This window comes from Euprymna scolopes, chromosome 20 (genome assembly GCF_053919585.1).
Source record: "Euprymna scolopes isolate OS-2025 chromosome 20, ASM5391958v1, whole genome shotgun sequence".
NCBI lineage: Eukaryota > Metazoa > Mollusca > Cephalopoda > Sepiida > Sepiolidae > Euprymna > Euprymna scolopes.
The window spans coordinates 79,586,649-79,611,784 of record NC_136501.1 but is presented as its reverse complement, the minus strand read 5'-3'; the positions used below and the strand labels follow the sequence as shown (position 1 = coordinate 79,611,784).

Genomic DNA, 25,136 nt, shown 5'->3' with positions numbered 1-25,136 from the left:
TATAACGATCAGTTTTATACCGGCAAAATAAATGCCGTTACTACAGCAATGCATTTATTTTGCCGGTATACAGCATTAGTTCAATCTAAAGTAATCCGACGTTTAAAATGCAATAATAAAAATATAAACTCAAAATTCTTATAGGGAAACTACTTCAATTGTGAAAAGCCAATTATTTCAAATTTAATGTATAAATTAATTCAAACTTACCGGAAAGAAAGGAAAATTACTCAATGGATTGCTTATTACAAATGGAAATAAAATGAAAATGGAGAATCCACAAAACCACGAGGACCGATTTGATTGGTTTCACATTAGCCAATCAGAGAGCTGCGAATGCGGTTAGAGCATACAAACACAAAGAGTTCTGTACAACGAACATTTTAAATGACGTACACGATTATGTGGAAAATACTGAATAAATATAAGAACTTGATGAAATAGTGGACCATTGTAATTCGGGTGAGAAACGATTGGTTTTAATATTAAAATAATCGACACGCGACTACAAAGGTTAGATGCGGTAACAAAACGTTCGAAAATCGAAATATTGAATTTGAAGTAAAACAAATATTACCTACATAATTGGAATTTAGGAAGACTCGTCCATTTTTGCTAGCTAGGAAAATTGGTCCATTATTGAATAAATATAATATCGATTGAAAACACACTTTTATGACCGTTCTTGAAGAAGATATTGTTTTTAAAAGAGACTACAGCCCCCCCCATAATATTTTTAAAAAATATTTTGTTTTAAAAAAGATAAAATTGATTTTTCTAAGTGTTCTTTTTGTACATAGGTTTGTAAGTTTTTAGTGGCTTAACTTATTTTAAAGCGTTCATTCCGTTAAAAGTACTGTCGAGTGTTACTTTAGAACACAAAATGCCCAACATACAAGGATCACATCTTGGTAATCGCTCAAAAATAGAAAATTAAAGGAAATACTGGAGTGGATATCATTTTAAAAAGAGCCCCACCTCCCAATGTAAACAGAATTTTTGTGAAATATTAAGCGGTTCTTCTGCTCGGTTAATGTTGATGCATTACTTATAGAAGAACGGTTAATTAAACTGCAGAAGCACCTGTTAAAAACTAATGAACTGAAAAGAATATCTGAGAAGGGAGAAGAGACTGGTAAACTGTTGATATAGGTTTTATTAACTAACAAAGAATACAAGTGCTGTAATTCTCATACAGTGTTGTAATGGTGGAAGGGCGTCTTCCGATCAACGGGGATAACCCATGTCATTTTATTACTGTCGGAAAAAAAAAAAAATTTATCTTGCTTCCAGATAAACTTGACGCTAAAGTAACTAACCTGAAAAAAAAAGCATGAAATAAAAGAGGGGGTGGAGGTAAAGAATAAAATATAAATGTCTTGCTTTGAAATGAAGAAGAAATTTTATTTAGTTGCAAATTTTTCCCTTTGCTGGCATTAAACTTATGAAACGCCAAGGTAACATATTATGAAAAAAAACAAACAACACTGGTTCTTATAAAGATGTTTTGTGTATCCATTAACGAATACAATAATAGTATTCAAAATAGTATCTCCTAATCACACTCACATATGAAATTAATTTTAGGAGCGTACTCACAAATTGAAAGCCAGTCAGGCATGTGCCTTTTTCTTTTTTTTTTTGTTTAAAGCCCTTTTAGAATTTTCTCTCCCTCCATTTTTGCGTGCAAACTGTAGACACACACAGATGGATTTCAGGAGCAAGACCGCGTTGCTTGTCTGGATAGAAGATTCCAAAATTCCTTGTCACGTAAAAAAAGGTATCTTCTTTAAAATAATTTCACTCCTAAAATACGTGCAAAACCGTAGTCACGTAGATAGTTTTCAGAAGTATGTCTCGTCACATATACGGGTATTCTTGCCGGGGTTTTCTTCTTCTTCTTTGAAGAATGCTCGTCAAAATTCCATTCTCAGCGCCGGGCAATGAACAACACGTTCAATCTCCACATCAGCAGAATTTCAAAAGAGGACGAAATACAAACGGAAAATATGCGAAACTAAAAATCATAAAGGATACAAAATACAAAAAATGATATATAAGAACCAGATAAAAAATAATGAATGTAAACAGCGAGGAATGCACCATTATTGGTACAAAAATAATTCCAACATTCTCCCCCAACAGGAAATGGCAGTCAACCTACAGTTGGATGACACCTGTAAAATTTACAATACAAAACAAAAAATTTTTTTTTATATATACATATACCACAATGTATGGTCAGAAGAACTCCAGGAAACACATATCAGAATAAAAAATCAGAAAAATTCAAATAGGCTTATTCTATAAAATTTCACATGAAAACCTTCATATTTTAGGTTTGAACAGAGGAGTACCAAACCAGATTCACAAATTTAAACTAATGCTACGATGCTAGGTTGCAACAGAAGTTTGAACAGAGAATATTCCACCAGATAATTAACTACATACATATAAAAGAGTATAAAGGCTTGAGGAGTTCACATAATTTACCATCCAACCTCCTCATCCCTATATTATCTCTGGCAAACACCAAAATATCTCAGCTCTTTCATAACCACAAGAGCCCAGTGAGATCAACACCGGTGCTACAAGAGGGGCGAATCCAATCAACCCTATGCTTGGATAAGTTCTTCAACTTGGTGGAATGAAGTAAAACTGCAACCCAAATTCTGCACAAATTATTCAAGGCAATTACAGTTTTAAACATCTGCATAGCCATATACATATAGCCAAACAAACAAAGTTGAGTATAGGTGTCAGAAACACCTAGGTAGCTGGAGATGTAATATTTATGGAAAACCCCTATCAAGGAGAGATCTAATCTTGTGTTCAGCACTGAAAAAACATCTCAGCATTAGAAAACTCACTCCCAACTAAGTATAAGATGGTTCTGAGCGCCTCAGAAACACCTCTGGACAAATCGAGCTTGACTTCGAAAGCTCTTGCAACACTGCCGTAAGCTACGCCAATGCAGATCTTCACAAAACATTTAAAAACAATAACACCTGCATGTGACTCCAAAGCAGGAAGCGTTCTACTTAAAGGAGCAACTTCATAGAATGAAAGTTCTGCAAGTGATCTCTGCACAACATATCCTACATTCTCGTAGGAACTTGGAGAAGCTGAACTACACACCATGTAGTCAGTAAATTCGATAGGATCCTTCATGGGATTCTTTGTCGAGTTACACTCAACCTGAATCTGGACGTAACTCTTCAAAAACCATTCTCTTCTTGGTTTTTACACGTTCACAGGTGGATATAGTGCCTTCTGCCCTATATCCTTGATGGAGAATTTCTCTCCCAGTGCTAACATTAGCACTTAAAGTGCACAAAGCTTGTACTTTCACACAGGATAGACTCCTGTCCTTTAACCACTGGCTATTGTCAGAACTACATGACCGGAGTAATATCCCACCGTCATGATTAAATTCCTCAATATTCTGACAAGGTTGTGGAAGATAACCACACATGTGAGTTTTCGAACTCACATGGTTAGAGGGCAAAACAATTCCAACATCCCATGGAAATCCCTCCATAAATTTCATAATATTCATGCCCACATTTAACAAGTCGTGGACACGCGTGGTATCATTCATGATACCTGGGAATCTCACTCCCAATACATTTTTCTTTAAAATACTACCGGCAAACTGCCCACCAGAAAAATCAAACTTCAGCGCCTGACTATGCAAATCCTCTGAAGTGGCACTGGCAACACTGCTTTCAGACTGTGATGCAACATCTTCCAAGCCAAACTTGCCAGCACTCAGCAAACAGTTTTCAGAGTCTGGACATTCGGGCTTAGTAGTCGGTAACTTGCCAAGCATCTCCCCAGGGGTTTCGAACATCTCAGGGTTGCACAAGGAATCCCACTCCACACCATCTGCCAACCTCGAAAGAATGAATCGAACCTGGGACGAGAACACTACAACATTAACAGCATCCGCTTCTACTAGCAAACAGTCACGTCCTCACGTAAGGAACGATCACCTAACAACTCAGTTATATTATCCACCGATGCTAACCATTCATCAACATTGGCCTTCATTGTTATAAAATAAGGCTTAGGTAATTCCCTCTGCAAACGCAATAAATCCAAGACAGCAATAATTTTCCCTAAATAAAATTTTCGTTTCCTTACAAGGAATCCAGAAGAATGAGTGACCAACATCGTGCAGTGTTTGTTCTTTTTTTCAAAAATATGGAATAAATCCAAACAAATACAAAAAATAGGCGTTCAAGAATTATACACAAAAAAATGCACACACAAAGGTTACAAGGGTATTTGCATAAAATTCCTTCCTCATAGCACAAACAAAACAAGACCAATACAGCATATTGAGCCGTGAAAATATCAAGGGATACAATCCCCAGTTACAAATTAAAAGGGTCACTATGACTTAAAATTAAAATTAAGTGAATTTAAAATTCAAACTTCTATATGGAAGTTAATTGATTAGAAAATGAATAATAGCGTTAACACTCTTATAGCAATATCCCCACTGAAATGTAACCTAGGAAAAAAGTGGGAAGAGAGTTTAAATATACAACTACGTCGGGCAAGGTTACATGCCACTGTCACATGTGTATCTTCGAAAGAATCCAAATAACCAAATGCAAATACGGGCTAAGAAAGAAAAGGGGGCTTGTCTTTTCACAAACTCTTAGAATAACACAGCCCACAAAGCAAATGAGTATAAACTCGCTATAGAAAATTATAAATATCTTCAACGTATAATATAATATTTCTAATAATATCGTCTGGTTAATTCACAACCCAGAAACATTTAACGCATGTGAGAGAACACACGTGTTCATTAAATCAAAATAATGGGGTATATACTTATTCCTTTTTTTTTCTAATATATTGAGGAAAATAATTACATACACCGGCTTCGGACACAGCGTCTATTTACTAGGCTCCCCATGAAGGTATAGTTAGATAAAAATCGTTTCTTAAAGTGGGGAAAATCCAGCTTCCACAAAATATTGAACATGCTGGATTAGGACGAAAAATAAAATTACCTCAGTCTAGTAGGATTTCTTATTCGCTGACTAGGGACAGAAAATGCTATAGCTTCTCCCAACGTAAACCGCAATGCCCGTGGAATTCAACTAAAGCAGGTAAAATGTAAATTATATTTCGAACGAAGGTTACGAAAGTTACAACTTCAATTCTAAAAAATAGAAAAAAGGAAAGTGTATACTTATCGCTTAATCTTTTTATTAAGAAAAATATTTATGAAAAGTGCATAAAATATTAGTCAGATATAAATAAAGACACTAGGCGTACATAAAAATGCTAAATTCGGGAAACACTAAATTACATTACATGTTTTCTAAAATCAGGACATAGCAGTCGAATGTTTTAGGGGGACGTTTTGATACACGCCAATTTACATCTTAAGAGGGAAGGGAATTTAGTAGCTGAAATATCTGTACGGGCCGTGGGGTGCGGGGAGGTTACAGAAAGAGTCAACAAGTGGGCCAGAGATAGGAGTGTATTTAACCCTAGCTAAGTAACGCGTTGACAGCATGAGAATAAAACAGGTCTCGAAATAGAGAAGGGAGGGAACACGCTTCGTATCATACAAGGCATATAGTAACTTAGTTCGCTAATTATTTGAAATAACTGACCATTTAATTTGAAAAATATTCTGAAATAAGGGAACACGAGTTTGTAAAATGCCTTCAAATAAAAGCAGTAAACTTACAAAATGCTTCTAAATAAGGGAAAATAAATTTGGAAACTGCCTTTAACTAACAGAAGAAATTCACAGTAGTTGAATGAATCTAAGTGATGTTGATAGGTTAAATTCAATCCTAACTTGAAAGAAAATGAATTAAAGCGTATCTTGAAGAAAAGGGAATGCACTTTACTTTCAAAGTAAATTTATTATTCCCTTTTTCGGAAAAAAGGGAATAATAAATTTGCCTAATGCTTTCAAACAAAAGCAGAAATTTTCAAACTACTCTTACACAAAGAAAAATTTGCAAAATGTCAGAAAAAATTTGCAAAATCCCCCAAATAAAAGCAGAAATTTCCCCAACTACTTTTACACAAAGAAAAATTTGCAAAATGTCGGAATTTATCTTGCTTCCAGATATAAACTCAACGCTAAAGTAACTAACCTGAAAAAAAGCATGAAATAAAAGAGGGGGAGGAGGTAAAGAATAAAATATAAATGTCTTGCTTTGAAATGAAGAAGAAATTTTATTTACAATAATGAGTTGCAAATTTTTCCCTTTGCTGGCATTAAACTTATGAAACGCCAAGGTAACATATTATGAAAAAAAAAACAACACTGGTTCTTATAAAGATGTTTTGTGTATTCATTAACGAAAACAATAATAGTATTCAAAATAGTATCTCATAATCACACTCGCATATGAAATTAAGTTTAGGAGTGTACTCACAAATTGAAAGCCAGTCAGGCATGTGCCTTTTTCTTTCTTTTTGTTTAAAGTCCTTTTAGAATTTTCTCTCCCTCCATTTTTGCGTGCAAACTGTAGACACACACAGATGGATTTCAGGAGCAAGACCGTGTCGCTTGTCTGGATAGGAGATTCCAAAATTCCTTGTCACGTAAAAAAAGGTATCTTCTTTAAAATAATTTCACTCCTAAAATACGTGAAAAACCATAGTCACGTAGATAGTTTTCAGAAGTATGTCTCGTCACATATACGGGTATTCTTGCCGAGGTTTTCTTCTTTGAAGAATGCTCGTCAAAATTCCATTCTCAGCGCCGGGCAATGAACAACACGTTCAATCTCCACATCAGCAGAATTTCAAAAGAGAAAGAATCTCGCGCTGGGCTCGTGACGGCATTACAGACCTAGCATTTTCCTTTTCTCAAATTAAAGGGAGTTTCGTACAAACCGAAAATATGCGAAACTAAAAATCATAAAGGATACAAGATACAAAAAATGATATATAAGAACCAGATAAAAAATAATAAATGTAAACAGGGAGGAATGCACCATTATTGGTACAAAAAAATTCCAACATTACCGCTAGGGATCCTTGGGAGAAATAAAGCCAAAGGAGCAGGGGAGCAAGGGTAATTTAAAACTATAACATTTTCCCCTTCAAGAATTGTTATGAAAGCGGAGTATAAAGGGGATCAGTAAGGGTTGCCTGTCCAGCATCAAGATGAAATCTTTAAATTTACTTGGGAGCAATTTTCGGTTTTGCCCAAGAAGCAATCGAAATCCTGAAGGAATTATGTCTGTTTTTAAATAGTCTGTCATGAGGAGTTGCATTAGTGGCAGTGCAGAGTAATGATCTAATTGAGTGAAAGGCATCAGGTAATGTCTTCCCACAGGACAGCTTCATGTTGCTAGAGTGTAAGGTTACTTGAATGGCCTTCCATAAAGTGCCGTTCAGTTTCGCAATCTGTCCATTACCTTCAGGGTGATCTCTACTTGTATTAAAGGTAGCAATAATTTTTCCATGTAAAGAATATCTCTTGTTCCTCATGCAAGGAAGTCAGCAGCCCGGTCATCCCTAAAATTGAAAATAGCTGATTTAGACAGCAGATGATTGCTTTGTTTATTACAGAGAAAAGCAAAGGGAAAGCAAGAATACTCATCAATTATAGTAAGGAGATATTTGTTACCATGTAAAGAAGTTGGTAATGGGCCTTTAAAATTGATGTTCAATCGCTGAAAAGGTAGTATGGACTTTATGAGTGTTCCCTTGGCAAATTTGGGCTTCAGATACTAGCAGGAGTTGGTTATGCTTTTTATCTGGTCTAAAGAAAACAGGAGATTCCTCATTCTAATGAAGTGACAGAGCTGTGTAAAACCAGATGGCATGATCGAATATGCAAATCATGTAAGTCTTGCAAAGTGTTAGTGAAAACTGAGATGCGAAAGAATGTGTCACTAGCTGCATTTTTATTCCTGGACAATACTGAATTTGAACTGTGACAGCTCAACGCGCTATCAACATATTTTGTCATTTTTAATTTTCAATTTTCTACTATTATCGAACATAAGACTAATGCTCTTTTGATCCATAATGACTTTGAAGTGTCTGCCAAGTAAAAAGTGGCACCACTTTGTAAGAGCTTCAATGATCATAGCATCTTCCTTTTCGGCAGCATGATGTTTGATTTCGTTCAGATTCAGTCCATGAAAAGAATGCAATGGGTCGACCTTGTTGGTTTAATATAGAAGCTATGCAGTAATTATTTGCATCTGTCCCTACTTCAACTTCTTTAGTTTATCTGAGTCAACTGCAATTAGAGTGTCATTTTAGAGTTTAAAACAGACGGGAGCAATGGAAATTCCTTGTTATGATTGAGCAATAGTATCTTGGAGAGGTTTTGAATAAACTTGCTATAGTAAGGAAACATTCTGACTACTCGTTTTTGAGATGCAAGATTTAGAGGTGGTAGCATTTCGAGAAGTAGTTTCAGTCTTTGGTAGTTGGGAGCAATTTAGTTGTTTTGTATAGTGATTGTAGTAGCCGAAATAATGCTCTTGCTTTCATTCAGGTTATCTTTTTGCTATATCATAGAATCTTTGAAGGCTTCAATCGAGTGTAGTAAAAATACTATACCGCGTCAATCATTTTATTGATGTTGAGCATAGGAAAAGCATCCAGTATCATTGTAGTCAACGACCATTCTTCTTTTGTGATTTTCGTTAGAGGTCACCAGAAACTGAGCTCGCCAAGGAGATAACGAGGGCTTTATTATGCCTTCTCTCAACATCCTAGCAGTTTCCTCCATTATGAATTTGTTGTCAGCAATCATGTGATGATGTGATTTAGTGGCAATAGGAGTTGTATGTGGATAAAGGTGAGAAAAGAGAGGAAGGGGAGAGATGTTTATAGATAGAAAAGAGTTATTCTTGTTAATAGCTCCAATAACAAGTTCATCCTTGTTGAATTTTAGAGTCACTCTTTTATATTTTTTTTAGGATGTCATTCCCGATAACTATGTTGATAAAGAGATCCTTAATCACTTCCACTGTCATGCCAGATGGGTCTTTTAGCACAATGTCTACAATGGGTTCACCAATAATTTTGGCATGTTGAGTAGGGTCTGCCAGAGTTATAGTCTTTTTTTCGGAATCGTGAAGTTTTTTTGCGGTATTTTTGCTGATAAATGTTCACACGCTACCTGAATCTACAATTGCATTCACAATATGTGCATTTATTTTACATTTAGTGAAAATAATGTCTTTTGCTTCTGTCTCTAATCAGGTGAGACTAGGCGGGGGCGAGTCAGGATCATATAATACAGCAGCATTAGAAGAGGAAGATTTATATATTTAGCCCCAATGTCCATTTTATTTTTTTAGATTTCCTACACTCTGCATTACGCGCCGGACATAGAAGTCACGGATGCTGCGAATTCCCACAGAAGAAGCAAACTCTTTTAGGTTGGGCATTCTCCTTTATAGAGGCTAAGTGGGTGTCTCCCAAAGGAATTATGGCAGCAGCTATGTTATGGTTGGTTTCGTAGCTCTCTGAATGTTTTCCTGCTTGTTCCAGTGGTCTGGCCATTACGTAGGTTTCTTGTAGTCTGAGGAAGGGTTTCTCGAGCAAGCATTGTCGAATTGAGGAGGAAGAGATGCCACTGATATTGGTGTCTCAAAAGTCCTGCTTTTTGTTTTCTTTTGCAGTTACAGCTTGAAAATTGCACACCTTTGTGAGTACTTCCAACTGTTTCATGAACGCGTCAATAGTTTAAGCTGGTTGCTGTTTGTTTGTCAGTGGTTGGTGTCTATTGTACACAAGGTTTGCTGGTTTAATATAAGCAGCCTCTATAGCTGTAGGGAAACGTGCGACTTACCTAATTAGCACGTGTGCATAATTCAATGGGTTGGTCGTGGAATGAAATGAATGAAGAAGAAAGAAACAAAAATGGCTGCCTTATCTCTTTATATACCTGCAATGTGACCACCCGATATGCAAATGAAATGCTCCTGGTTGGAGATAAAAGAGGGTTGATTTTTTAGAGGGTCATTCATTTTGAAGTTGGATTTCAAAGAAATAAGTTGAATTACCAGAAATACATTGGGAGTTAAGAGGTGCGCTACGTGTACAGAAGTTGGAAGTTTGGACAAAAGTGTTAATCTTACCCAGAAAACTATTGGTATGACGAGCGGAAGAAATAAAACCCAAGTTATTGAATTATAAGCTATTTTGGCTCTCGGTGTGCGGTGACTCGAAAGGCAGAAAATGGACAGATTCGACTTTCGCTTGATACCTGAGTTTGATGGATCTACCACTGGACCGACTGTCGTCGAATGGGTGGAAAAGGCTGAAAAATCTGTACACTGTGCAGAATTAAAGAACCAGCCACAGTCATTCCTTTGAGGTTAACTGGAGGGGCCTATGCAGTCTACCAGCAACTCGGAGATGAACCAGACTGGGATACAATCAAACACAGCCTGTATACAGAGTTTGATACAGATCCGTTTGTTGCATGGCAACAGTTCACGAGCCGGCGACTTCACCCCAAGGAAACCGTTGATGTGTACCTAGCCGACCTACGAAAGTTGTCGGTACCATTTGGTGGGGTTAACGATAAGATATTAAGATGCGCCTTTTTAGTAGGCTTACCTGAGGAGGTCAGCAAACTGCTGCGGGCATCGTCATGAATCGATGAATTGACAACAGACGAGTTATTAGCCCGAGCTCGAAACATCTGTAAGGAATAGGAGCCAATTGCAGTAGCAACTAGCATTCAGCATGCAACAGTCGGACCGCATGGAAGCAATGTAGATTCTCTCCCAGGTAGTAATAAGCGTGTAGGCACAGTGTGCTATAAATGTGGGGAGGCCAATCATTTTGCTAAGGATTGCTGGAGTGATAGGTGTGTATATCCACGAGCACGGAGAACAGTACAATGCTATCGCTGCAATAAGTATGGGCACATATCTCGCAACTGTTCGGGAAACGACGTTGGCGGCAAGGTACTATCGCCACCCTTGCCCCTTGCCAACCAATAAACAGGATTACTGGTCATTGGCATTAAAATTGACGATGTGCAGTGTTCAACACTCATAGACACGGGGTGTTCCCGGTCTATAGTTAGTGCACATTACTGTCAGATGTGGCGGGAGCAACCAGTCGGTATTATGACGATCAATGGTTTATCCCGAGCATGTTGTGGTGAAGGGACGATTACGATCTGTACTGAGAAGGGTGACACAGCCAAAGTTGATGTTCTGGTGATGCAAGAAAAACCCCTTGGCTATGACATGTTGATTGGAATTGATGCAATACAAGCACTAGGAGGCATCATAATCACAGCGACTGGAGGTGTGATGCTTGGAGAAGGAAAAGAAGTCTGTGCAGCCATGTCTATTGAAGAAAAGGACTTCTGTGCTACGTTTGACGATGAGAAAAAGGCGTGGACTGCAAAGTGGAAATGGACTATGAGCCAGGCACCAGATTGGCTGTGCAACACCATTCCAGAGTATACAGTTTCCACAAAGAATAGGGCCGCATATGAAGAAGAACTTCAGATGTGGATTGATAACGGATGTTAATACCATACCCACAGGAACGTCTGGGACCACCCAAAGGATTAATTCCGCTCATGGCTGTTGAAAGACAAAATTCGGCCCGTAATGGATTACCGAGAATTGAATCAACATGTTGATGCTTTCACTGGAAATGCAGACATGTGCGCTGCTAAACTAAGAGAGTGGTGTTGGAAAGGGAGTAATGTAGCACTGCTGGATTTAAAGAGAGCCTACCTGCAGATACATGTCCATAAGTCATTATGGCCATTTCAGACAGTGATAATCAAGGGAAAACGATATTGTTTGACACGTTTAGGTTTTGGCCTAAACGTAGCACCCTTAATAATGACAACTATTATTAAAACTGTTTTGATGCAGGATGAGACCACAGCAAAAGCTGCTTCAGCTTACATTGACGACATCTACATTAATGAGGATATAATGTCTGCAGATGTGGTTCGAGCAAAACTGGAATCGTTTGGGTTAATAAGCAAAGATCCTAAGCGCCTAAAGGACATGGTGCCCGTGTTAGACCTAGAGGTCTATGAGAAGGGCAATACTTTGCGATGGAAGCGAGGGAGCGCAATTCCAGAGTTATCCAGTGTATTGACAAGACGCATTGTTTTTCTATTTGTGGTAAATTAGTAGGACATCTACCTGTCTGTGGATGGCTCTGATCGGCAACAGGAGTGTTAAAATGACGAGTAACTGCAGTAACCAAAGGATGGAACGACATGGTGGATGATGATTCTCTCCAGCAAATGATGGCTGAAATGTTGTCCAGATTACATAGAAACGACCCTGCCCAGGGTGAGTGGCAAGTATCTGGAAACGAACTGAATGCATGGGTTGACGTAAGTTCATTGGCTACAGGTGTCGTGTTGGAACAGTTGGGTGCCGTTGTGGAAGATGCGTGCTGGCTTCGTCCGAAAAATGATGCCCAGCATATAAATTTGGCAGAACTCGATGCCACGTTAAAAGGGCTTAATCTCGCATTGCAATGGCAGGCTGTGCATCTCCACACTAACTCGTTGTGTGTTTACCACTGGTTGACCGACACCTTGACTGTAAAGGCTCGAGTTAAGACTAGAGCTGCAAGTGAGATGTTAGCACGAAGGAGACTGGCAATAATAAAGCGTATAGTTGACAAATACAGCTTGCAGGTGGACATTACCTTAGTTTCGTCGATGCAGAATTTGGCTGATAGCTTGACTAGAGTACCAAAGAGGTGGATTGATGTAATGAGGCAGGGATCTGATCCTCCACAACAGACATGCGCGGCTGTAACAGATCAATTAACACCTGACCAGATCCGTACAATACATCAGCAGAGTGGACATCCCGGAATTCAGAGGACAACATATTTTGTCCAAAGAGTGTGTCCTTCAACTACAAGAGCATCAATCAAAGCAGCTATACGCTCGTGTGAAGAGTGTCAGCGAATTGATCCGACACCATCCCAATGGCAAAAAGGGAAGCTTGAGGTGGAGGACAACTGGTATCGAGTAGGAATGAATATAACGCATTATGAGGGCAGGCATTTTTTAACCTTGACAGATTGTGGTCCGACATGTTTCACGATATGGCGCCTGTTGACATGACCGGATGCATCTAGCAGTTGAGAGCTGTCTTTTTTTAATGTGGTGCCCCGCTGGAAATTCTGACTGATAACGCCACTACGTTTCGATGTCAAGAATTTAAGAAATTTACGCAGGAATGGGGGATTAGAATGCGTTACCGATGTGCATATTTTCCAGAAGGTAATGGTATAGTGGGGCGGTGTCACCGCACCATTAAAAGAATTGCGGCCAGGACACAGTGTTCTATTCCAGAAGCTGTCTACTGGTATAATGTGACACCAAAGGACGATGCAACACCAGAAACTGCACCAGCTAATGGGATTTACCGCTATGAACAACATAAAAGGAATTGATGTCACACCATCAGTCAATACATTGTCAATACACGATATCAAGTGAGAGACCGTGTTTGGGTAAAACCCCCAAATGCTGGGTGCACTGTAAAATTTTGCAGAGGAAAAATAGACAAAATCATAAGTCCTCAGACCATGTTGATTAATGGTGTACCACGTCATGTAAAAGATATCCACCTCTGTTATACCTCTTCTGATTCTGAGGATAATGAGGAAGATCACATACAGTTCAGGGATGATCCTGATTGCCTACTGCCCCTACAGGTGAGCATAGAAACACTACCTACAGAACCAACATACTAGTGGCAATAGTGATGAGGACAATGGACATGAGGAAGTAATACCACCAGTTCCTCATCAAAGTACCCGAGAAAGACGAATACTGCCCACCCACCGTGATTGTGAAACACCGCCTACAGCACCACGAGAGGGAATGATGAAACATACTGAGGAAGATGGAACCGATTATTCGAAGGAGTACCCAACAAAGACGGATACTGCCCCCTTGCCCTGATTGTGAAACACCGCATAGGGAACCACAAAAGGGGATAATGGAACAGACTGGTGGCAATAACGGTGGTAATGAGGAAGATGGCAATGAGGAAGTGCTTCTCCCGATTCTTCGAAGATGTACCCGACAAAGACGACTGCCCCCCTGCCCTGTGTGTGATCATGAGATCAGGTGGGAGTGTAGGGAAACGTGTGACTTACCTAATTAGCACGTGTGCATAATTCAATGGGTCGGTCGTGGAATGAAATGAATGAAGAAGAAAGAAACAAAAATGGCTGCCTTATCTCTTTATATGCCTGCAATGTGACCACCCGATATGCAAATGAGATGCTCCTGGTTGGAGATAAAAGAGGGTTGATTTTTTAGAGGATCATTCATTTTGAAGTTGGATTTCAAAGAAATAAGTTGAATTAGCAGAAGTACGTTGGGAGTTGAGAGAAGGTGCGTGACGTGTACAGAAGTTGGAAGTGTGGACAAAAGTGTTAACCTTACCCAGGAAATTATTGGTGTGACGGGCGGAAGAAATAAAACTCAAGTTATTGAATTATAATAGCATTATTGTAATCTATGACATTGCTCATTATCTCATAGACAGCGGCTGAAATGTTGTTTATTAAAGCAAAGAAATTCTGGCAGTTGTTTTCAATTTTGCCGTTGTTGATAGTCGTTAAGTAGTTTCCAAAAGTCAGTTTTCAGTGCTTGTATAATTTCTCTGAGTTTGAAGCTGTATGTTTGACGTCGAATCTTTCAGGGAGCAGTAGTCTGTCCATTTTTTGTTTGTTTTGCTTTGTTAGTTAATAAAATTGTGATGAACTGAAAAGAATACCTGAGAATGGAGAAGAGACTGATAAACCGTTGATATAGGTTTTATTAACTAACAAAGAATACACGTGCTGTGATTCTCGTACAGTGTTGTAGTGGCGGAAGGGCTTCTTCTGGCCAACGGGGATGACCTATGTCATTTTATTACCACTAGGGGTCTTTGGAAGGGATAAAGCCTAAGGGGCAGGGACACAAGCATAATTTAATACTATAACAAAAACTATACAAGTTCTATAATTGAATACCCCCTTCAAAAAAAGAATGAAAAACATAAAAATGTTTTTGTAAACTGCTCATGAAAACTTACTGACAGCATTATTTTTACTATTAAATAAGGTAAAAATTATTTTTTGTATTTTATTGAAAAGTATTTCATTTAATTACTATTCAATGGGGGTAATACCATGCAAACTGTAAATTTGCGACGGGTTTGAATATCAGATTTTCACGACCCTGAAAACCCCTAAAAAACAAATTTTATTGGTCGGTGTTCTGTTGTAATTAAAGTAAACATTTACCATTTCTCGGTTATCAAAACAAAAAATGGATTTGTTTCCACTGGGTGTCAGTGTCAGTTACAGAGAAGTAGATTTGTTTATTGCGTGCATACAAATATGGTGGCCAGTGAATTACAGTGCATAATACACGTCTTTATATCTTGAAAACTACTTGTCTCTACAAAATTTAAATATTTTCTTATTTAGCATAGTCGGAAACCATTAAAAGTTGTCATTTTAAAGAAAATTGTGGAGGTGGACCTAATTTAAAATATTACAAAAAAAAAAATTAATCGAATTAAAAAACAAAACAAAATAAAAACTAATGGAAAATTCCAGATAAGAATAGAACCCTTCCTCACTTTTTTCCTTTTTCTTTAATTATTTTTTAATGCTCAAAAATATTGTTATGAATAAGAAAACATTAGAAATATAAAAATTGTAATTATTTTTACATAAAAACAAAACATTTTTTGGTGAGAGAGAGGATGTGTGTTGAAAATCTCTCGTAGTAGTTTTATTTCATTATATCTAAAAAAAATTAATGTGGTCATATAGATTTTTCTAAACCATAAACAAAAGTACCAAATTTATTTTGGTAGCTCAATTAGCCATCAAGTTATGATCATTTAAATTTTGTCGGAAAGTTGAAAATTTGCTATTATGGTCCAGAAGCCAAATTTCATAATATATAACTAAAAATGTAAGCTATTAACAAGTGAAAAATCCTTATAAATGTAATGTCATCTTGTGATAAATGAAAATCAATACTAATGAAAGCAATAATTATTAGATGAAACCAACCTAAACACTAGGCAAAATCCCACTGCCAACAGGAAAAAAGTGCAAATATGACACGGAAATGCATCTTTGACTGTTCATATCAATTTCATTTCAATAGCTAATGTATTGAATCTTCTTAGTATGATTCTGATATGTCCTAAGGTGGCCTATTATTCAGACAATCATAGATAAAGTGTTCGTGTTTGGTTAGGAGTGATCCTGTATACAGACAAAATTTTCAAGACTCTTCTCATCAGTGCCCATGCCTTGGTGTTTTCTTAAAGCTCTTTTGAACATGTCAACAAATCTCTCTGCGAGGCCATTTGATAAACGGCATATTGCAGTTGTTAATGTTCAATGGATAGGGCCTTGCAGAATTCTTCAAACTCTTTGCTGGTAAATTGGGTGCCGTTGTCACTGACAATAGTTTTAGGTACTCCAAAATGACTGAAGAGATGTCTTAATGCATCTATAGTACTAGTCAATGTCGGATGTTTACACTTAAGCACTTGCAGCCATTTTGTAAAGCTGTTGGCAACCACTAAGAAAGAATGTCCATTCAACGGACCTGCATAGTCAATGTGTAACCGCATCCATAGTGCCTCTGTCTTTGGCCACGGTTGTATCTGTTACAGGTGGTGCCTTTGCTGCTAGCTGACACCCTCGACACTCTCTTACCATTTTTTAATGTCCCGGTCCATACTAGGCCAATATGTATATCCATGCATCAAGGCCTTCATTCTGGACATGCCTGGATGACCACTATGGAATTCTTTTAGCATTCGCTTTTGTAGTGTGGTCGGTATGATGACTCTGTCTGCATACAATAAAGTCTGTGAGCAAATCGAAAATGGTGAAATTTTTTAGTCTGTCTTTGACTTTTCATTTAGCTGCACCTGCTTTTTCATTTTTACAATAAATTCATCTGTTTCTGCTCCCTTATTGATATCGTCCAGAGTCACTGGTAACTCTTGAATCGTGTTGCGCAGCAGTCTGGAGAGTTCTTTTTCCTCTCTTAATGCAGCTATCACTGTGTCCTCTAAAAGTTCTGCACACTTTTGAATCAATCTGGATAGTCCATCTGCATGTCCGATATTTTTGGATGAAATGTACTCCATTTTAAAATTATAATTCAACAGAATTATGCTCCATCGTTGAAGTCTGTTGCAATGTGAGTGGGTATGCCTTTTTTAGATTAAAAAATAGTCAACAAGGGCTTGTGGTCAGTCTGCAACGTAAAAATCCTGCCATAAATAAATCTATGAAATTTTCTAATTGCATAAATTATTGCTAAACTTTCTTTTTCAATTTGAAAATAGTTTCTCTCTGCAGGCAAAAGTGATCTGGAAGCATGAACTATTGGCTTCGTTGATCCTTCTTCCAGTCTATGGAGAAGTACTGCTTCGTCGATAATTGAAATATCGCTACCTGGAACAACTGACACTTTTCTCGAAAAAGTTTTTGATCCAAGGGATACACTGCAATTAAATTCTCCCATGAATTTTAATCTTTTGCCGGATACTCCTTTGGCAATTTTAAATGTTTTTCTAGCTTTGAGCACCCAATCCTCTTCCAGTTCACTTCGTCGATAATTGAAATATCACTACCTGTATCTAAAAGTAGTTTCACTATGTGACCATTTATTTTGGTATTGACAAATTTTCTTTTACTTCCTTGTCTCACTTCTTTTGACAACACCACATTTACTTTAGACTTAAATTCTTGTCTTTGTTTATTTTATTTAGTTCGGCACTGGGAAGCTCAGTGTCTGACTCAACCACATTTGACACAAGGTTGGTCTTTAAAAGGGCAATTTTTTCTTAAGTACGAACCTGCTCAGCTCTAACATTCAAAACTTTTTCATAGCAGCTGCACAATCTGTAGTGAACCATGGGGGTGAGTGGGGCTTGCTATAATACTTCTGTGTGGGAACATGTGCTTTAATTCCCGCTTTGCACTATTCAGTTGTCTCATTGGCACTCTGTTCAGCAGGAAGAGAGAAGATATCGGTCAATGGGGCATCTCAGATGTGTTCTCTAATGGTTTCCCAGTAATCCCTATTGTAGTACCTTGTGGTTTTGATCAATGATTCCTCACCTTGAGGTTGGGATTTAAATTTGATGTCAACTGATACCACTAGGTGGTCTGCATTTCCAAGTGGACTGTGGGCAATCCTCAGGTACTGTGGCGAGGAATTGGTCTAGAAATAAAACCTGCTGAGGTTCACGATCTACTAGGCCAGCTGGAAACATTACTGTGTATGTGAGGGAATAGGCTATAGAGAAGCTATTAGTGGAGCATCCAGCTGCATCTGTGTAACCTGAGAAACCAAGCCAATTTTTATGGTGAACATTAAAGTCACCAAACGCATGTATTTGAGCATTACTATCTAAGGAGAGTGCTGCATCTATACTATGAGAGACATGATCGATTAAGGTACAATCCTGACTTGAGGAAAAACAGCAGAGAATATATAAGTAACTAACGCAGTGATGAAACGTTAGTTGAAAGCACATAAAAGCCTGGTCATCTGATTCAAGATTTTTCTCTCTAGTTTAAGGGAGGGTGCTACGAATATAGACATGTGCATACATCTATCCAAGTCCTTATGGCAAAGAGGGAGGTATCCTATAATGTTAAAGTAGTTGGAGGCGGTTGAAGAGTGTAAGTTTGTTTCACTTAATGCTAAGATATTCGGAGAGTTTATTAAAAGGTAAGTCTCTACATCATCTATATTACCTTTAAGCCCATGGATATTTGTGAAAGCGAGCCTCAATGGCAGAGGCGAATTTGTTTTGTTTGAGTGGTTTGGTTTTATTGTGATATTTGTTTGGGTTGTCATTTAATTATGTTTTTGTTTAATGTTAGGTTAGGGAAAGAGTGTTGAGCAAAGTGGGCCTGTTTTGATGCCAAGTATACACACACAGTGGTCCATTAGCTAGTCTAGAATGTGTGGTCTCATGAAAGCCAACCAGATATAGCAGCAGGGTTTCTTTCCATGTGCGACATGGCACTACAACTATCCTGATGATAGAGCAACCAGTCTAAGCGTTACCAAAGAGTTAGGGCTCCTGTACTGTCAGTTGAAAACAGCAACAAGACAAACTGTCAATTAGTTACCCTCAACCTCTCAGACAAGACCGGCCCAAACAAGTCTAGTGAGCACAAGTGGCATGCAAGCAAATTTTCTCAGTTTCTGAGAGAAAGAGATAAATTTAAAATAGGGAATAGGGGAACAGAGTTCAATGTCCTAATCAGGAAATAAGGCCAAACATAGGGTGACTCTGGTGAGTCCCTGGTATTGTACCTCTGGTTTGGCTACTAGGCAAAGAAGTATGAAAGCCAGCGATAGGAAGAGCAAGTTACATTTGCAAGCCAGGAATTTGTTCGAGTCACCAGCTCCAGGAAGGTTGTCAACGATGACTGAGGAGGTCTCCCTCTCTCAGTTTGATTATCAGTTTTCTTTCTCTTAGATGGATGATCTGACAATATCTATGGGTCCATCACACCGAGAGTGTTAACCATGCACCTGGTTTCTACACCAGGTATTTCTGCGCCCCCACATGGATGAAGATATTGAGTATCTTACTTTAAAGTTTTTCTCTATTTTTCATAAATAAGCACAGTTTTTCTCTATTTTTCATAAATAAGCACAGGATTGGAGATAAAATTTCTTGTTAGAGAGGAATCTATCTTTCAACTACTGCGAGAAAACCAATCTGCTCTAGCAACTGATTTGTTTTAAAATAAATGAATAGGATATTAATAATTATTTGAATATGTCAGAGAATATAAAACCAAGAAAATAAAGCTAAAAGACCAGTGTCTCCATGTGGAATGAATTGGGGCGCAAAGATTAGCATTTATTTGAGAGCAGTAAGACGAAGGGAGGAGGATCTGCCTTAAGAGCCAAATGCGTGCTTTGATTTAAATATTTCCTTCTTTTATTTAATTGAAACGGTATAATTTTCCATTTCTGTATTAATAATTTAAAACATACAAACTTATTTACCAAAGGTGATGAATGCTAGAAAAGAGATGTGTATTTCCACTTTTTCTATTGTGTTTATACATATATTGCTAACTATTACTAATATATTATAAACAAATGGCATGTGAGAAAAATCTGGGAAAATAGTTTCAAGCAGGTAGATAGCACAGAATATAGAAATGGAATAAAATAATACAATAAAATAAATTAATTTTTTAGTAATTTTAAAGACAGATTAAGGGATAGTTAAAATTTTAAATAGATTTAAAGCTTTTTTTTAAATGCAAGTCCATCTTACAGAATTTCATTATCATATTTCATTGTATCACATGAGGAGTAGACTCGCCAGTTCAAATGAATTTAGATAAGAATAGGAGTTTGGAAATGTGGTTACATACATACACTATAAATACATCTAAAAACACAAACTAAATTTATAGAATAAGTTAAAATAACAAAGGGATAAAAAAAATTACAATTAAATTTTATTATGCTTTCAGTTCAAAAGAGACTACAATACTTTGGGATAGGGAAACCTCTTTAGGCCATGCCATTTCGAAGCCAAACACTTCTCTTCAGAAGAGGGGAGTAAAGACACATATTATACAGAGAAGAAATTTTTAAAAAGATAATATTGCCTGTATGGAAAGAGGATCAAAGGAAAAACATGAAGCAGTACTGAGACTAAAGCTCGTATTTCCTCTTTTATCAGAAAACACACTATGCGATATACAAATATCTGTGCGTCATGTTGCCAAGCTAATAAAAAACTGATTTCAATAAAGCAACTGATCCTGATGGCATTTCAATTATAGCACTGAAAAAGCTTCAACCAGAACTAGTTCCCATACTTACAAAGCTGTTTAACTGTTGTCTTAAAGAGAAAACCTCATCAGTGTGCCCTGTATTTATAAATTCAGGTGATCGTCATCTTCCTCTCAGTACATGCCATGAGTAAGTTGCTGGAATCTGTATTAAATGAAGAATCTCAGCAAAAATAACCTTCTTAGTGACATGCAATATGGTTTCCATTCTGCTAGATCTACAGTAGATGTGATAATGGTTATATCTCATAGGATTAGCGAATCTCTCAACAGAAGCTTCCTTTCTAGGGCAATTGCTCTTGACATGTCAAAGACCTTTGACAGGGTATGGCATAAAGGCCTACTTCACAAGATCTCCAGCTATGGTAGAGCTGGAAATATTTTCTCAATTATTAAATCATTTTTCTCTGATAGGTTCATAAGAGTAGTGGTTGATGGGCAGAAATAAGAAGCTCACAGTATTAATGCCGGAGTCTCTCAGAGGCCCATCTTGGGCCCAACTTTCTTACTGATCTACATCAATGATCTTCCAAATCACATCCTCAGATCATTCAAAGACATTTATGCTGATGACATTACCATCTATGTAAACACATCAAAGGCCGTAAATGATCAAGTTCTCTCTGATTCTCTCTCCTCTAATCTGGAGCATGTGGTACAATGGGGAAAAGAGTGGCTGGTTAATTTTAATGCATCTAAAACCAAGCTTCTATCTTTATATCATCAACGCTCTGATCTCCTATCTGGCATCAATTGAAATGAATGGCTCTCGTCTTGGGGAGGCTCCAAGCTTCTGGGCTGGAAAAATGGTGGGATCCTTCCAGCGCTCATGTAGATATCTCACTGCTGATGCACTTCTCTACCTAAGTGGAATACTGTTGCCACATCTGGGCAGGAGCTGCTGGAAAACTCTTATCATGCTTTGACAAAGTTCAAAATAGACTTTGTAACCTGGTGCCCTTTTCTCTTCCCTGCAACCTCTTTCCCACAGAAGAGATGTTATGAGCCTGTCTTTACTCTATCACTATTTTCATGGCAGGTGCCTGTCTGAGCTCCAACCTATGGTCCCCCCTTGCCAAACTTTCATGAAAAATACTCATCTAGTTGAAACCACTATCAATAATTTCCCCCATTCTTTTTCTGTGCCTAATACTAAATGCAGATTCCATGAACAAACCTTATTTCTTAGAACTGCATGACTATGGAACTCTCTTCTATTTACCTGCTTTCCAGCTGACTACAATTTGATCATATTCAAGTCCAACATAAACAAATTCTTAAGTAATCCAATTTACCAAATTTCCACTACTAACGATTACTACGATATTGTGCCATTAACCTCTGTACACTCATTAACCATTATTCTCGAGTGACCTTTGGACTTTGATAAGTGATGATCCTTTGTAAAAAAAAAAAAAAAGAAAAAGCTATAAAGGGCTATAGTGCCATGGGTTGCTTCTTATTGATTTATGCCCATTATTTTTTTTTGGGGGGGGGGGAGATAAGATTGTAATTCTGGATTGATCCCGGACTAATCCAATTACCAAATTCCATTTGATTCAGTAACTGGATAACTTTCAGATTACAATCTGATTGTTGTCCAATATAATCCACAATGATCCCACTCAAAGACAGAACTTTCATTGATCTTGTGTGACATCATAACCAAAACCACAACCAAAACGAAAACAGCTGTCCAGACAGGATTTGCAGTGATCTGACAGATCAAAATATCTTGATTACAGTACAGTACAAAATATGAGATATCTACAAAAATAAAAGCAAAACCATACAAAACTGCTAAATTGTGCAAACCACTGCTTATGAAACAATTAAATTATTGCTTATTCACCAAACCTGTTTTCCTGCTCTTATTTACTTATACTGCTTCCCTCTTTTTGGAAATCATAATTTCTCATTCTATGATTAAGAGTAATGTTTGTGCCAGTTGACACGGTTAAGATTCGGATTAAAAATTGTTATAAAAATAAATACAATTTAGGCGCGCAGTATGATTATGATTATGTTGGCGCGTGAAAAATAAAAAATAACTCCCGCGCAAATTCCGGCGTGGCCTTATATATTAAATCGACTCAAAACGAGCGGACGTAGTACAGAGCACCTCATGTGATGTTTCTGTCCAATGGGATTTCTCCAAGGACATTTTTCTAAACTTTTCTTTTTAAGCTCGCTGGGAGCCGGTCCAAATAGTATTTAAGCACACACAAGCATCAAATCTCTCTCTCAACTGCATTCTCATTCGGACGTTCCACGTGTGTTACTATCACTCTTCCATTTTCACCGTTCCGCGCGCTTCATACAATTCCACAGGCGAACATTACCTATTGCCTCTCTTAACATGTTTTAACATATGAACAGTTCAACAAAAAAAAAGACATTCTCCTTTTTTTATACGAACACTAAAAAAGGACTTCTGAACTCATTATAAAGAGAATTATATTTTATTTGTTAATGGTTGGTTTCTGTGAATAAACCTCCGTTTGTTTTGCATGTAAGTCTTCTTTTTATTTTTATTTATTTGTGGAGGAAGTTAGTTCCTAAAAAGGCCTGACGACCCCCACATGTTTAAATATAAGGCCTATACTGGCCACATGTATATTGTTACTGATGTATGTTACTAAAATAACTGGCACAAATGTTATTTCTAAATGTCTGCTTTAAAGGGATAATGCTTTGCTGCCAAGACGCCTTCCTGTCGGTTTTGCATGATAAACATTAAAAATCCTTATACTCTTAAATCCTCCCCAAATCCCTGTATATCTATATTGTATATTAATGCTGTATTCTTGTAAGTTATATCATCTCTCCTGTTTCAACTGGGCAAAAAAAAACAATTGCTTTTCTCCCCAAGCTGATATAAAATCACATACTTTGCATGTACCTTGGGAGGAGGGTTTAGCTTCCGGTCCTAAATTTAGTAGGCTGATCTTTTCAAAATCGATAAATACTAAACATCTATAGATTTCTATTGCTAAGGGATGCATTAGCTTAATCTATATTTATACTCTATAGAATATCTATAAAAATGGGATAAAGTGCTGGTGATTATCTTTACTTGAAAACTAACACCTAAAACACATTTCAAAATCTACTCTAACCGTTATAACTATAATTTTCCAATTAGTCACTAATCCACAAACCATATTTGATTTTTTCTTAACCTTAGTAGATATTCACCTTTAATCTACACCCCACACTCATTTAAAAATGTAACCAATCTGTGCGGCCAAAAGGACTCATTAGAGACGCCCAGTGCTTAGCCTTGTTTCCTGACTAGGGCAATGAATGCCATCCCCCACATTTACTTTATTCCCTTCTCCTATAACTGAGTATCTTGGGGGTGCTTATTTACCATATCTGCTGACATGATTGGACTGGGTACTCCTGTCAGACAGGTTTGAGGGTACTGGTTTGACAGTTGCTGGTTGGTGTTTCCAACTGACAGTACAGGAGCCCTAACTCTTTGATAGTGCTTAGAGCAGCTGTTCTATCATCAGTTATGTAATATTGGGATATTTGTAGTGCCATGGCACGCATGGAAAAGCACCCTGCACTCATCTCTGGTGGGCATAACCTGTGGATGAGGAGCCGGCTGATGGTCTATTCATGAAACTACTAAAAAGAATGAAATGACAGCTCAATCCAAAAAAATGTTCAAACCAGACACACTCCCTTGAGGCTTGTATTTACACATATCCGAGGACTTAGAACTAACTTAGATGATGTAGAATCATTTCTCCTAGCAAACTCCCCAGATATCTTAGCACTAAGTGAAACTAACTTGCACTCCTCCATCCCCTCTAACATCTTTAACATGTCTGGTTATCTTTCACTTTGTTGTTAACAGGAACGGACTTGGAGTCTATATTTGAACACCCTCCTCATGTCTAGGGAATCTAAACAAGAATCAGGTGACCAGGCCTTCATGTGCTTTAAACTAAATTTACAACATAGCATTAGCTACCTGTATTTTCTTTATTGCTCTCCATCAACCCAGGACTGTACTATAATCAATCATGTCTCTGACTTGACACTAGTGCCCAAATACATGTATTTAGTGACTCTAACTCCCACCACAGAAATTGGCTTGGCTTTTCTAACTACACTGACACAGCTAGTAGCATCATCCATAACTTTGCTATATCCCTTTCCTTGCCACAGACAGTAACATTCTCAACCCGTCTCCCAGATCACCAGGACCAGCAAGCCTCACTTCTGGATCTATTTCTGACAAGAGATCCTGAGGATTGTGTAACAAATGC

General features: G+C 37.6%; 1 protein-coding gene and 1 long non-coding RNA gene across 4 annotated transcripts in view; one reads left to right on the top strand and one right to left on the bottom strand.

Moving 5' to 3' along the window:
* Positions 1 to 25,136, bottom strand: part of LOC145241479 (spliceosome RNA helicase DDX39B) — a 428,954-nt gene that overhangs the window by 44,727 nt on the left and 359,091 nt on the right. Inside the window, exon 1 of one of the 3 annotated variants that reach the window (XM_080104474.1) lies at positions 211 to 348. The exons of 1 other annotated variant lie outside the window; for it this stretch is intronic. The gene's annotated coding sequence lies outside the window, so the exon portion shown is untranslated. Of the gene's footprint in view, positions 1 to 210; positions 349 to 25,136 lie in introns of those variants that run through there. One more of the 3 variants, XM_080104475.1, reaches the window with a different exon arrangement.
* Positions 1 to 25,136, top strand: part of LOC145241481 (uncharacterized) — a 273,326-nt gene that overhangs the window by 1,842 nt on the left and 246,348 nt on the right. The gene's annotated exons all lie outside the window — the stretch shown is intronic.